This window comes from Carcharodon carcharias, chromosome 13 (genome assembly GCF_017639515.1).
Source record: "Carcharodon carcharias isolate sCarCar2 chromosome 13, sCarCar2.pri, whole genome shotgun sequence".
Lineage (NCBI taxonomy): Eukaryota > Metazoa > Chordata > Chondrichthyes > Lamniformes > Lamnidae > Carcharodon > Carcharodon carcharias.
The window spans coordinates 93,617,568-93,630,794 of NC_054479.1; the positions used below are offsets into that span (position 1 = coordinate 93,617,568).

General features: G+C 44.2%; 1 protein-coding gene across 1 annotated transcript in view; it reads right to left on the reverse strand.

The window, feature by feature from the left end:
- Window positions 1-12,690, reverse strand: part of LOC121285481 (phosphatidylinositol 4-phosphate 3-kinase C2 domain-containing subunit beta-like) — a 247,697-nt gene extending 235,007 nt beyond the window's left edge. The window contains exons 1-2 of the mRNA XM_041201950.1: window positions 12,613-12,690; window positions 4,827-4,911 (exon numbers count right to left, since the gene is read on the reverse strand). The gene's annotated coding sequence lies outside the window, so the exon portion shown is untranslated. The remainder of the gene's footprint in view (window positions 1-4,826; window positions 4,912-12,612) is intronic.
- Between the last annotated feature and the right edge of the window lie 537 nt (window positions 12,691-13,227).

Below are 13,227 nucleotides of genomic sequence, written 5' to 3' on the forward strand. Positions count from 1 at the left end.
AAATGCCAGTCTTCAGCCAATTCGATTCACTCCACATGATATCAAGAAACTGCTGAAGGCTCTGGACACTATAAAGGCTATGGGCTCTGACTACATTCCGGCAATAGCACTGAAGACTTGTGCTTCAGAACTTGCTGGACCCCTAGCCAAGCTGTTCCAGTACAGCTACAACATTGGCATCTACCTGGCAAAGTGGAAAATTGCCCAGGTATGTCCTGTACACAAAAAGTAGGACAAATCTAACCCAGCTAATTACCGCCCCATCAGTCTACTCTCCATCATCAGTAAAGTAATGGAAGGGGTCATCAACAGTGTTATCAAGCAGCACTTGCTTAACAATAACCTGCTACTGATGCCCAGTTTGGGTTCCGCCAAGCTCCTGACCTCATTACAGCCTTTGTTCAAACATGGACAAAAGAGCTGAACTGCAGAGGTGAGATGAGAGTGACTGCCCTTGAAAATGAAGCTGCACTTGACCAAGTGTGGCATCAAGGAATCTGAGCAAAACTGGGGTCAATGGGAATCAGGGAAAACTCTCCGTTATTTGGAGTCATACCTAGCACAAAGGAAGATGGTTGTGGTTGTTGGAGGTCAGTCATCTCAGCTACAGGACATCACTGCAGGAATTCCTCAGGCTAGTGTCTTAGGCCCGACCATCTCTAGCTGCCTCATCAATGATCTTCCTTCCATCATAAAGTCGGAAGTGGGGATGTTCACTGATGATTGCACAATGTTCAGCACCATGTGTCACTCCTCAGTTACTGAAGCAGTCCATGGTCAAATGCAGCAATATCTGGACAATATCCAGGCTTGGGGTGACAAGTGGCAAGTAAAATTCAGACCACACAATTGCCAGGCAATGACCAGCTCCAACAAAAGAGAATCTAACCATCGCCCCTTGACATTTAACGGCATTACCATGACTGAATCCCCCACTACCAACATTTTGGGAGTTACCATTGTCCAGAAACTGAACTGAACTAGCCATATAAATACTATGGCTACAAGAGCAGGTCAGAGGCTTGGAATCCTGCAGCGAGTAACTCACCTCCTCACTCCCCAAAGCCTGTCCACTATCTACAAGGCAGAAGTTAGGAGTGTGATGGAATACTCTCCACTTGCCTGGATGACTGTAGCTCCAACAACACCCAAGAAGCTTGACACCATACAGGACAAAGCAGCCCGCTTGATTGGTACCACATCCACAACCATTCACTCCCTCCACTACCATGGCAGCAATGTGTACCATCTACAAGATGCACTGCAGAAACTCACCAAGCTTTCTTAGACAGCACCTTCCAAACCCATGACCGCTACCATCTAGAAGGACAAGGACAGCAGATACATGGGAAAACCACCACCTGCAAGTTTCCCCTACAAGCCACACACCATCCTGACTTGGAAATATATTGTTGTTCCTTCACAGTCACTGGGTCAAAATCCTGGAACTCCCTCCCTAACAGCACTTGGGCACACTTATACCACATGGACTGCAGCAGTTCAGGAAGGCCACCACCATCTCAAAGCCAAGTAGGGATGGGCAATAATACTGGCCTAGCTAGCAATGCCCACATACCATGAGCAAATAAAAATAAATAGATAAAACCTCCTTTTTACTACAAGTCAGAAAAAGTGTCAATCATCCAGTAAAGTATCAATAGCTGAAACTGCAAGCACTTGAAAATGCTTTATCTTATGTAAATAAACATTGTGCCATTGACAGAAGAAATCAGAGAGCCAGAGCTGTCAATCAAGCAATATTTTCCCTGGGGCTCAGGTATTTCAGCATTCTAATGTATATCTAGGCTCCCAGCTAAGCCCCATTATGCATTCTTGGGGTGTGGGAAAAACTGGATAGGCAAGATAGAACTAATGTCTTCCTTCTATGCTGTGTGACTTTCTGATTTCTCAGATCTAAATCATTGCCAGAAATTTGCAGCCTATGTGCCCGGGTTTCACAAAAATCCTGCCTCCAGTTTGGGACTCAACCATCTCCTGGACCAAGCAACTGTTCCACAGTCAGAACAGAGGAAATAGTGCATGCTGAATTTTCCAAGCCTATTTGAGATGGATTGGAAGGAGGGAAGGCTGGTAATATGGAAAGGGGAAGGCATCTGGATAGATGCCCAATATCTTCCTGCTGTCATGGCATATTACCAGTGGCAGGAACCTCAGCAGCATGGCAGCACACCAGTTGGCCATTTGAGCCACCTAAAGGGCCCAAGTAAAGGCCACTTCCCATCATGCCTACTTTTTACCTGAATCGGAAGGGCCTCCCTCTGCATGGGGAGACCACTATGTAAACCCCAGTGGCCTCCCAGAGGGTTCTGGGGTGGGGGGAGGGTATCCTTAATGGCCACTCCAGGGCTGACTGAAGGCCTCCAGAGGCAGTAGCCATCGCCACGATTAAGGCTCTGCCATTAAAATAGGATACCCAATTTGGCCACTGAGCCCTGCCTGCCAGGCTCCACCAACCTCAACAAAATGTACCTCATCCTTGAATGTGCCTCGCCATGGAGGCACCCTCTCCTTCATGCCGCAGCCTCAGTAGTGATGCTGCCAAGATTGATAGGCTGCAGGTCCTCAGGGATTGTGTCAGCAGCTCTGGGCGGGGTGGGGTTCAGGGGATGTGGGGAGGGGTGAAGGGGATGGTGGTCCTGGCAGCCGTAGTCATAATGCTCCAGGTCCCGCCACCTGTCAGAAAAGGGTTGGCTCCTGCTTTCAATGGAACTTATTTGAAGCAGGGCTTGATCTACTTCCGAAAAATTCAGCCCTGTGATTCCATTCTCAGAAGGTCCAAAAATAGTGCAAAGTCTCCTTCCTGGGCTACTGATCTATGGCTACTTGCTCTCTCTTCCTTTGTGAAGCGAGTTACTTACCCTTTCTCTTTCTCTCTCTCTCTAATGAAACCCAGCTCATGCACATTCTCTACCCTTGATGTCTTGAGGGTTGCCAAGCCTTCAGGATTGCCCTGGAGTTTCCCAGAATTGAAGATTAGTTTCCAGGCGCAACCCAGGAGAAAAATCACGGGGGTGTGGGGGCAGGACAGCTGGAGGCAGGAGGTCATGTGATAACACCTCCGGGGATATGTCCAACCAAAGTTGGCAACCCTAGATGCATCAGCTGTCACTACCCTGGCATTCTCAAAACACATTTTTTATTCCAAGCATAAAGGAGCACTTCCTTGAGCAAGGCAGGTTTCCAGTCAGCAGAGATATGACCTTTTGCACGAAGTTAACCCCAGGGACAGGATGCCTGGTGCGAACAATAAATCAGATAAGCTCATAGAACCTAGCACAAACTGTTTCATGTTCTCAGATTCTTCCTAATTAATTCACAACCAGCTTTGTATATCTCAACTGCAAGCTGTGAATCAGATTTATTATAACAATTAGAGAAGAGCAGGAGTAAACACCACAGATCTCACTAGTATATTCAAACTGTCCTTTAAACTGCTCTGAAAAGTAATTGGTTGAAGCTTCCAATATTACTCACAAACTTTGAACACTCATCTGTCAAGTAAAGCCTACAAATGAAATCAGACCTTCGTGGATGTTTTCCAGTGCCCACTGCACTTGACTGCCTGTGAGTGGAGATTAACTAGCAACTAGAGGGTGAGTTATACCCACTCATTCCCTCTGAAGCCTGACCTGAGATATAAGTAATGGAATGATACCCTTCACAATAAATCAACATAGTGTGACACAGGGAGACAGTTTGATATTGTTTACCTTACAGTTAATCAAAGCTGACCCACTCTAAACCATTTGCAGTGACTGACCTGTCAGTCAAATTAAGTTTCATGAATATCAAGAAAATCTCAGATGCCACGTACCTATCTCAAGCCATTTATCAGCTTCAGGACAAAGCTGAGGTGACTCTCTGTATAAACAGCACCTCCTTCTCTCCTGCACTGTTTAGACAGCCTTCAAGCTCGTGGCCCTACAAAGGCCTGGTAATACAACACAGAATAAACTGTAAATCTGGGAACATCAGAATCTCTGATCCATGTTAATTGTTTCTAGCTCTTGGATAGCTCTGGGTCTAGCACTTGCGAGGTATCTGTCTAAACCAACTTAATCTGCTTTTATAGTGACTAATGCAAAGAAACACTGGTTTGTGCATATGCACAAGCTGTTTCAAGCAAGCAGCCATAGAAATAAACTGGTTGTAAAAACAATCTCATGGAGGGGAACAGTAAAAATAAATAACCTTCAAATAAAACAAAATAGATCAAGGTAATTGCAGCTGCATCCCTCTGAATCTGCAGATCTATCCCCTTCCTTTATGGTTCCATTGCCTTCTGTTTTCTACTTTTCTACAGTTCCATACTCCACCTTTCTTTAATCTCATTCATTTGGTATCTAAACTGATGGCCCAATGGCTTCCAAGTCCCAGCTTTTCTTTATTATAAATGCCCCAGGTTTGTGTAAGGACTTAAAGTATACACTAACTTTGCTGTGCCCAGGGTCCAATAAGGCCATAATGCACGCATGTGAAAACTCTTTATCATAGAAATATCAAATAGATTACACACTACACCCCTTATTGTTACATACCAAAGTCTAGAAGAGTCCACCTTTCACAATACTGATTTATGTCTGTGTTTTTTTTATTCCTAGCCACCTGATCCATTACAGCTGACAGGAACCTCTCTGATTAATGCTTAATCTGTGACTCAAGTATGTTAAATACATCTTTACTGATTTCATAAAAGCTTCCTTTAATCTGAATAAATTTACCTTTTTCAGTTGACAGGAGTTAGAAGCTTGTGAGTTTTCATTTCATTTCTAAGGTTTTAAAACAGAAAGTAAAGTGGAGCATACCTGCGTGAGCTGATTTATCAGTAACGTCTAGCCAGCCAGCCAGCCCAATGTGAGGTGAAAATGACTCTGTTCCAGTAAATGAGACCTGTTTGGAAAATAGACAAAACAGGTTCAGACACTGGAGCGGTAGTTTACAATGTGCTGTATAATTTGCTTAAAGTTTCATAATTGGAATAGTGTTGACCAACAGAAGAGTGTGGAAACAAAGTAATGTAATGCGCAAAACCAGTTCAACTAGGTTCCATTGAAAGGTAGTGCCTGGAGCCATGGAACAAAACGAGGGAAAACATAAAGAACATTCCTTCCAAATCACAGTCAAAATCAATTTGTCAACAAGTAAACTAGAAAGTCAGCTGAACCAGATTTAACCAGGCTGCTGTTCCTAACTTCAGGTTTCTTTTGAATTTTTAAAACAGAATATTGTTTCCCTCCCCACCTCTTTGGAATTTGAAACATGTTTCCGTTAACATGTTTCTGTTTCTGTATTGCACACAGTGGGTTACAAAATGACCATTTTAGCTAAACCCTTCGAAAAAAAGGAAAGCTAGTCACCTACTTACTCCTACCCTGCTAATCACACCATCCAAAAGGCCCTGAGGGTTTAAAGTCTTCCGTTTCATTACAATACAATCAATTTCATCAGTCTTTGGCTGAAATGTGTGTTCTTGTCAATAGCCCTAAATTTACCCTTGACCAGTATGTTCCTGAGCCCTTTGCCCTACTGTTTGAATTTATCTCCAAAGATTATTCCAGGCATCTTTAATATCTCAAATATGATTCCTTTCTGTCCCCACAAGTTGCCATTATTTTTTGCCAAAGAGCTCCATTGTCCATATCATCACAGGTCAGCACCCAGTTGTTTGCAAATAAGCCTCATGGATCTTCAATGGTCTACCTCCTGGACTGCATTGTTTCCTTTGTGCCTTGTGACCAAACTGGGGACAGTTCTCAAGGTCACCCAGGCACTATAATAGAATACTGTACTGAGCACTGTAGCACTGTACTGAGCACCATACAGAGCATTACACAAAGCGCTCCACTAAAAGATATAAAGAGCACTGAACAGAACACTATATAGAATATTCCAACAAGAGGGAATCTAACCATCTCTTCCTGTCATAAAACAGCATTTCCATCACTGAATCCCCCAACTATCAGCATCCTGGGATTACCATTGATCAGAAATTGAACTGGACCAGCCATATAAATAGCATAACTACAAAAGCAGGTCAGAGGCTGGGAATTTTGAGGTGAGTAACTCACCTTCTGACTCCCCAAAGCCTGTCCACCATCTACAAGCACAAGTCAAGAGTGTGATGGAATACTCTCCACTTGCCTGGATGAGTACAGCTCCAACAACTTGCACCCAATCCACCATCTTAAATATTCACTCCCTCCACCACTAATGCACAAGATGCACTGTAGCCACTTGCCAAGCCTCCTTTGACAGAATCTTCCAAGTTCATGACCTCTACCGTCTAGAAGGACTAGGGCAGTAGATTCGTGGGAACACCGCAACTGGCAAGTTCCCCTCCAAGCCACACGCCATCCTGACTTGGAACTATATTGCCATTCCTTCATTCGATGGGTCAATTCCTCCCTGATAGCACTGTGGGTGGGCCTACACCAGATGGATTGCAGAAGTTCAAGAGGGCAGCTCACCACTACATTCTTCTCAAGGGCAATTAGGAAAGGCAACAAATGCTGGCCTTGCCAGTGACATTCACATCCTATGAAAGAGTAAAAAATACAATGAATGTTCAAGGTGATGGATTAGTGCCGATCAAACAGGCTGCTCTGTTTTGGATTGTGTCAAACTTCCTGAGTGCTGTTGGAGGAATGTCCCAGGGCTGAGATGATTGACCTCCAATAACTACAACCATCTTCCTTTGTGCTAGGTATGACTCCAACCAGTGGAGGGTTTTCTCCCGATTCCCATTGGCTTCAAAGTTGCCAAGGCTCCTTGATTCCACACTTGGTCAAATGCTGCCATCATGTCAAGGGCAGTCATTCTCACTTCACCTCTGAAATTCAGCTTTTTTGTCCATTTTTGAGCTAAGGCTGGAATGAGATTTGAAATTGAATGGCCCTTTGGAACCTGAACTGTGTATTGGCGGGCAGGTTATTGGTGAGTAAGTGCCACATGATACCATTGTCAATGACACCTTCCATCACCTTGCTGATGATTGACAGTAGAAATGTACAAAACACTGTACAGAGCATTATACAACATACTGTGCAGAATACACACAGAGCACTGCACAACTCAATATTTTCCAGATACTATACAAAACATGGTACAATACACTATACAAAACACTACTGAGCACTATCCAGGAGACAAAAATGAACACTATATATTATGCTGTATAGATTACTGTACAGAGCATTAAACAGAGTGCTATGCCTAGCTCTGTACTGAGGGTTATACAGTAGAAATCTACAATTACAGTTGATTGACCTGACCGTACAGTTTGGCATTTATTTTCTTTGTTATTTTCAATTGCATGGCACCCTGACCTGTTAAGTGCCTAATCTATTAACCTGTAAAATCTGTTTAAACCTCAACTCTAGTTATTTAAACCTCACTTTTCGGCAGCACTCTGACCACGTCAGAAGGCTGTACTTTCCATCATCCCTCCAAAGACTTGAACACATAGGCCAGAAATTTCCCACCGTGGGGGGGTTATGCGGGGGTTGGGGTGGGCGCGAACCCAATTGGCACCCATGATCGGGTCCACGCCACCATTTTATGTAGGCGGGCCAATTGAGGCCCTCCTAGTGTGACGCGCGCCCAGAAGTGCTGAGCGGGCGGGGGTGGGGGGGCAGTTCCCTGAGAGGTTCCCTGCTCTCTTTTGCACATGCTCATGAAAGAGCACGGAGATCTCCATGAGGCACGGAGATGCCTCAGGGAGATTTGTTTCAGTGTTAAAACATGTCCCCTCATGTGACATTATCATATGAGCTGGTAGATGTCAAAGAATAAATGTATATATTATTAGATTTTAAAACACTTCATGAATCCTCATCCTGCCTGTGAATGAGGTTTCATGATAAATGTGAAGGCCGCCTGAGCTCTTTGCCTGCCCCCTGCCCCCGACCCCCAACCCCCCCCCACCCCCGCCAACCTTAAGGTTGGATGAGCAGCTCATTAAATTGAGTTAATTAGATTTTAAATGGCCTTAATAGGCCTTTGACAGTTCAGCCAACTCGGCTGTGTGCCCATCGAACTGAAAATCTAAATGACATTGGGACACCCGCCCAATGTCACCACGCGTCATTTTACGCATTGGCAAGCGGGCTCTGCCATCGCTCGCCGATGGGAAAATGCTGCCCACAAAGCAGACTGACATTTCATTACAGTACTGAGTGAGTGCGCCATGGTTAGAGGTGCCAACTTTGGGTGAGATTTTAGAGCGAGGCCCCCTCTGCTTGTTCAGCTGGGTGTCAAAAATCCCGTGATGCTATTTAAAGAAGCAAGGTGAAGTCCTCCTAGGGACTTGGCCAACATTCATTGTTCAACTAACACTATCAAAACAGGATAGTTGGTCATTTATTGAATTGCTGTTTGTAAGGGACCTTACTGCATTGGCTGCCATGCATCCTACATTACAAAAACGACTACATTTCAAAAGTACTTCTTTGGCTGTAAAGCGCTTTGAGACATCATTGATTGAGATGTACAAAATTGTGAGGGGCCTGGATAGAATGGATGGAAAGGGCCTACTTATTTTAGCAGAGAGATCAGTGACTAGTGATTTAAAGTGATTGGCAAAAAGATGACAGGGCCGATGATGAAAACATTTTTCACCTGGAGGATTGTTGGGGTCTGGAACTCACTGTCTGAAAGAGTAGCAGAGGCAGGAACCCTCAACTCACTTAAAGGTGTCTGGTTATGCACCTGAAGTGCTGTAACCTGCAGGGCTATGGACCAAATGCTGGAAAGTGGGATTAGGCTGGGTGGCTCGTTTTTCAGCTGGCACATTCACAATGGGCCACAATGGCCACTTTCTGCGCTGTAAACTTTCTATTATTTTATGAAACCACATCCTGACGTCATGAAAGGATCTTCCTTTTTTCACTCGAGTATGTAATCCATGTTTCTTTTAATGTGCAATATCTTAGACTGACCATTTATTGAACTAGAGGTTCTCTTGTACATTTTCCATGGAAAATCAAGACAAGGTAAAATTCCCTGGCAAAGAGACGGAAGAGCAGTAAAAATTGCAAACCACTGTTTACTCATCTCAGGTTGAGAAGAAGTTAGCTAACTGATAATGATGAGGCCATAAATAATTAACCACAGTTTAACACTTCAAGTAAGAACAGTGCAGCCATTTATGAGGTGCCAAGAGAGTCCTCTGACTGTGGAGAGGGCCATGGATAAATGGGAATCACTGGAATCCTTGCCTGGGAAGGTTTCAAGAAAATCATTTATATAGAAAGGGAAGGCATTACAGAAGCAAAGGAAGAAGACAACTGTGAGTGGTTGCTCCCAACTTAGTGTTATTCAAGAGGCAGGTTAGTCATGTTGCCAATGTCTTGGATCAGTGAGGCTGCCTGAACAAAGTTGTGGTAATCTGGAGCTGATGATGTTCAGCCTAGTGGCAGATGAGTAAAACTGCAAGTTTAGCGTCATCTGTGAATGTGAGCCGGATTTCCTTGTTGCAACCTTCTCCACTACTCCCAGTCTCTACATGCCATTCTCCTTGGTTATACAATCACCATGGCCTGTATACATGGGTAGTGGGGTGAGATAGGGCTGTGTCCTTCCTGAGCACCTAAGCAGTGATTAACCTGCCCTGTTTGCTTCCTCTGATCTTTCTCCTGAATCAGGAAAGTGCAGTATCCCCAACCAATCACCCACAAATACCATTGATTCTCGGAACATTTAGAGTGCTGTTACCAATGGAAGATGAGCCTTAATGTTAAGGAAATAATAATTGCTTTAGTGCTGAAACAATGTATAAGTGATAAATTGATGCATTGTTTTGTGACAGCTTAATTCTAACATGTGGAATTCTCTTTGGCAAAAAGAGGACACAGAATGGTTAAACCAGTCCATGGTCAACATTGATTTTCAATGGACACAGAATGGCAGGAACACATTTCAGATGCTCTATCGCATTTAAATTATTTCTATTGCCTCAGTGTCCATGACTTCAGTGCTATATACACTTTGCAACCATAGGATGGTAAGTCAATCAAAGCAGGGCAATCAGCCACACCAACCAGAGTACTTGATAACCTGGAGCCAAATCAACATGAGTGGCATCGACCCCTGCCTCTACATAGCCAGTCAGTTCTTAAATATACATATATAAATTAATTTTATGGGATGTGGGCATCACTGGCTAGGCCAGCATTTATTGCCCATCTCTAGTTGCCCTTGAGAAGGTGGTGGTGAGCGGCCTTCTTGAACCACTGCAGTCCATGTGGTGTAGGTACACCCACAGTGCTGTTAGGGAGGGAGTTCTAGGATTTTGATCCGGCGGCAATGAAGGAACAGTGATATATTTCCAAGTCAGGACAGTGAGTGGCTTGGAGGGGAACTTGCAGGTGGTGGTGTTCCCATGGGTCTGCTGCCTTTGTCCTTCTAGATGGCAGCGGTTGTGGGTTTGAAAGGTGCTATATAAGGAGTCTTGGTGACTTCCTGCAGTGCATCTCATAGATGGTACACACTGCTGCTACTGTGCATCGGTGGTGGAGGAGGGAGTGAATGTTTGTGGATGGGATGCAAATCAAGCGGGCTGCTTTGACCTGGATGGTGTCAAGCTTCTTGAGTGTTTTTAGAGCTGCACTCATCCGGGCAAGTGGGGAGTATTCTATCACACTCCTAACTTGTGCCTTATAGATAGAGGACAGGCTTTGGGGAGTCAGGAGGTGAGTTACTTGCCACAGGATTCCTCGCCTCTGACCTAGGAATATCAGTACCCAAATGCCACTGAATGTTGATCAACTGCTGTTAGGAAGTCTCTGGACAGACAGATTATTATCCTAGCAGAGAAAAAGAAAAAGAAAAAAGAGGCAACATCAGAGAAGGAAATTGTGTTGCCCTTTGCAATTTGTAATTTTATTGTTAGCCACATTTTGGCAACCTGTGAAAAAAGAATGTAACAACAACTAGCATTTATATAACATTCTAGAGTAAAATGTTCCACTGCACTTCACAGGAGCATAAGATGAATATTGAGGCCAAACCAAAGAATGAGATATTAAAACACTTAGTATGGGATTTTAAGGAGCATTTTGAATGAGGAGAGATGGAAATGTGAAGGGATTTGGGGAAGGAATCCAGAGCTTACAGTCTAGATTGTTGAAGGCATGGCCACCAATGGTGGACTGAAGGAAGCAGTGCCTGGGTGAGAGGACAGAGTTGAAGGAAGACAATTTAATGTAGGATTGTAGGGCTGGAGGAAATAACAGGGATTGTAGCATCATATATCAGCAGGTTGTAGAGCAAACCAGAAGGACAAAAGCTGTTTGTTGTTACCCAAGAAAAATCTTAGGCAGCAGATGCAGGTAATGTCACCTTGCTTGCAGAATATAAATTTTAATCTCCTTAGCAAGCACATTGCTAAAGTTCATGTAGAAACATTGCATGGATCTAGAAGTTGTAAAGAAGTTGTTTAAATGTAACTATAACCAATTGAATTCCATAGGGTCCACAGGGTCAAAAGTGTGTTGACGTTATATTTTGAAGTCTGCTTCTTTATGTACCTGGATCATAGCACACCATTGCAATGTGAAAGGTAATGCAAACCTGTTGATAAACTCAATGGGATATTTTAATCAGTTCTGAAAGAAAGTCAATCTTGGATATGCCAGTGTTCATGAGGCAGTCTGGGTAATGCTTCACTGCTTGGGAACCCAATAAAAAGTTTCAATATATTTTAAGAAAATCTTGGTGTAATTTCTTCTGACTATGGAACTTGAGAAGAACAACAGAGCATTGTCCAAAACATATAAACCTAGACTGTGTGTATCATATGTTATCTGCAGTAATTCAGGCATTAACTCTTTCAATAACAATTGTAGAAATCATTTAAGATGCCATTTGACACATTTTCTTCCCATTGACAAAGGAACAGCATCTAACAAAGATTTTAACACTTTGTTTTGATGCAGAAACTCCATAAACAATAAAGCATGTTACCATATGGTGATTCAAGGCTTAGAATGTGATAAACCCACAGTAGACAGGTATATGAGATGCACTGCAGTTATATGTCATTGCTAATGCAACCTTGAATGGCCGAGATCATCCGTGGCTACAAAATCACTAAGAACAAGTTTGTCTTTCTAAATTATGCACTGAAACCTGGGGAACTCAGGTGATGCCACTGCACAATATTACCGTGTTCTGACCATTCACCAGTTTCTGTCAATCTAGTGCAAGGACCAGCTGCCCGACTGAAGTCAGTGGTTTCAGTAAAAATACTGAAGCATGAGAATTAAGCAACCTGAGAAATGTAATTCATGTAGGATTGTCTTGACGAATGTAAAGCAATCCATGGAACTAAACATAGGTGGAAAAGTTGCATTGTTCTATGACAACATATTCACCCTACACATTTCTGTTTTGCAGCCTTAGGGAGTATCGTGCTTGTCAAGAGTAGGATATCTAGAAAGCAGCAGCTCTTCCAGGGTTGGTGCTCCTAGTTCAAAGCAGCTCTGGATATTTTTTTCACTGCAAGGAACCTACCAAAAGCAGAAAACAATCTGCCCAGAACTTGCGTGAAGTGGCAAGCACGGTTGGATTGCCGCAACGCTCCTTTTTACTTACCCAAGTCGGAAGCCGCACATTTCTCACCCAATACCCCTAACTAGTCTTGATCGGAAATGTGCATTGCAGCAATTCCGGTTCCTTCCAGTGCAGGGCAACAGCGTGAAGCCACGTCCCTTCTTATGACACTAGCTGCTGTAAAGTGGCAAGTTTAAAGGTCTCAGCGACTTTGATGGGAGAGAAGGTAAGTGGGTCAGAGAGCAGGGTAGTCGGGATTTGGATGGTTGGAGGGTGTTTGAGGTGTGGGGAGTTTGGGATGGTTTTGGGTAGTCGGGGTTGAGGGGTAGTCTGGGGTGGGGGGGCTAGTCGGATGTTCAAGGGGTGTGTGGGGGCCGGGTGGTATTCGAGGGGTGGGAGGGTAGAGGGAGTCTGGAAGGCTAGTTGGGGTGGGGATAGTCGGGGAGTAGTCAGGGGTGGGTGGATGGGGTTGATGGGGAAGTTGAATGGTCAGGGATGTCGGATGGTTGGGTGTAGTTGAGGAGGTGGGGAGGGTTGGGGTGGTTTGGGACGGTGGTTGGGGGTTGGATGGTCGGGGGGGGGAGGTGTCAGGCGGTAGTCAGGGGGATGGGGGATAGTTTGGTTTGAGGGCTAGTCGTTGGGGAGGTCAGGATAGTT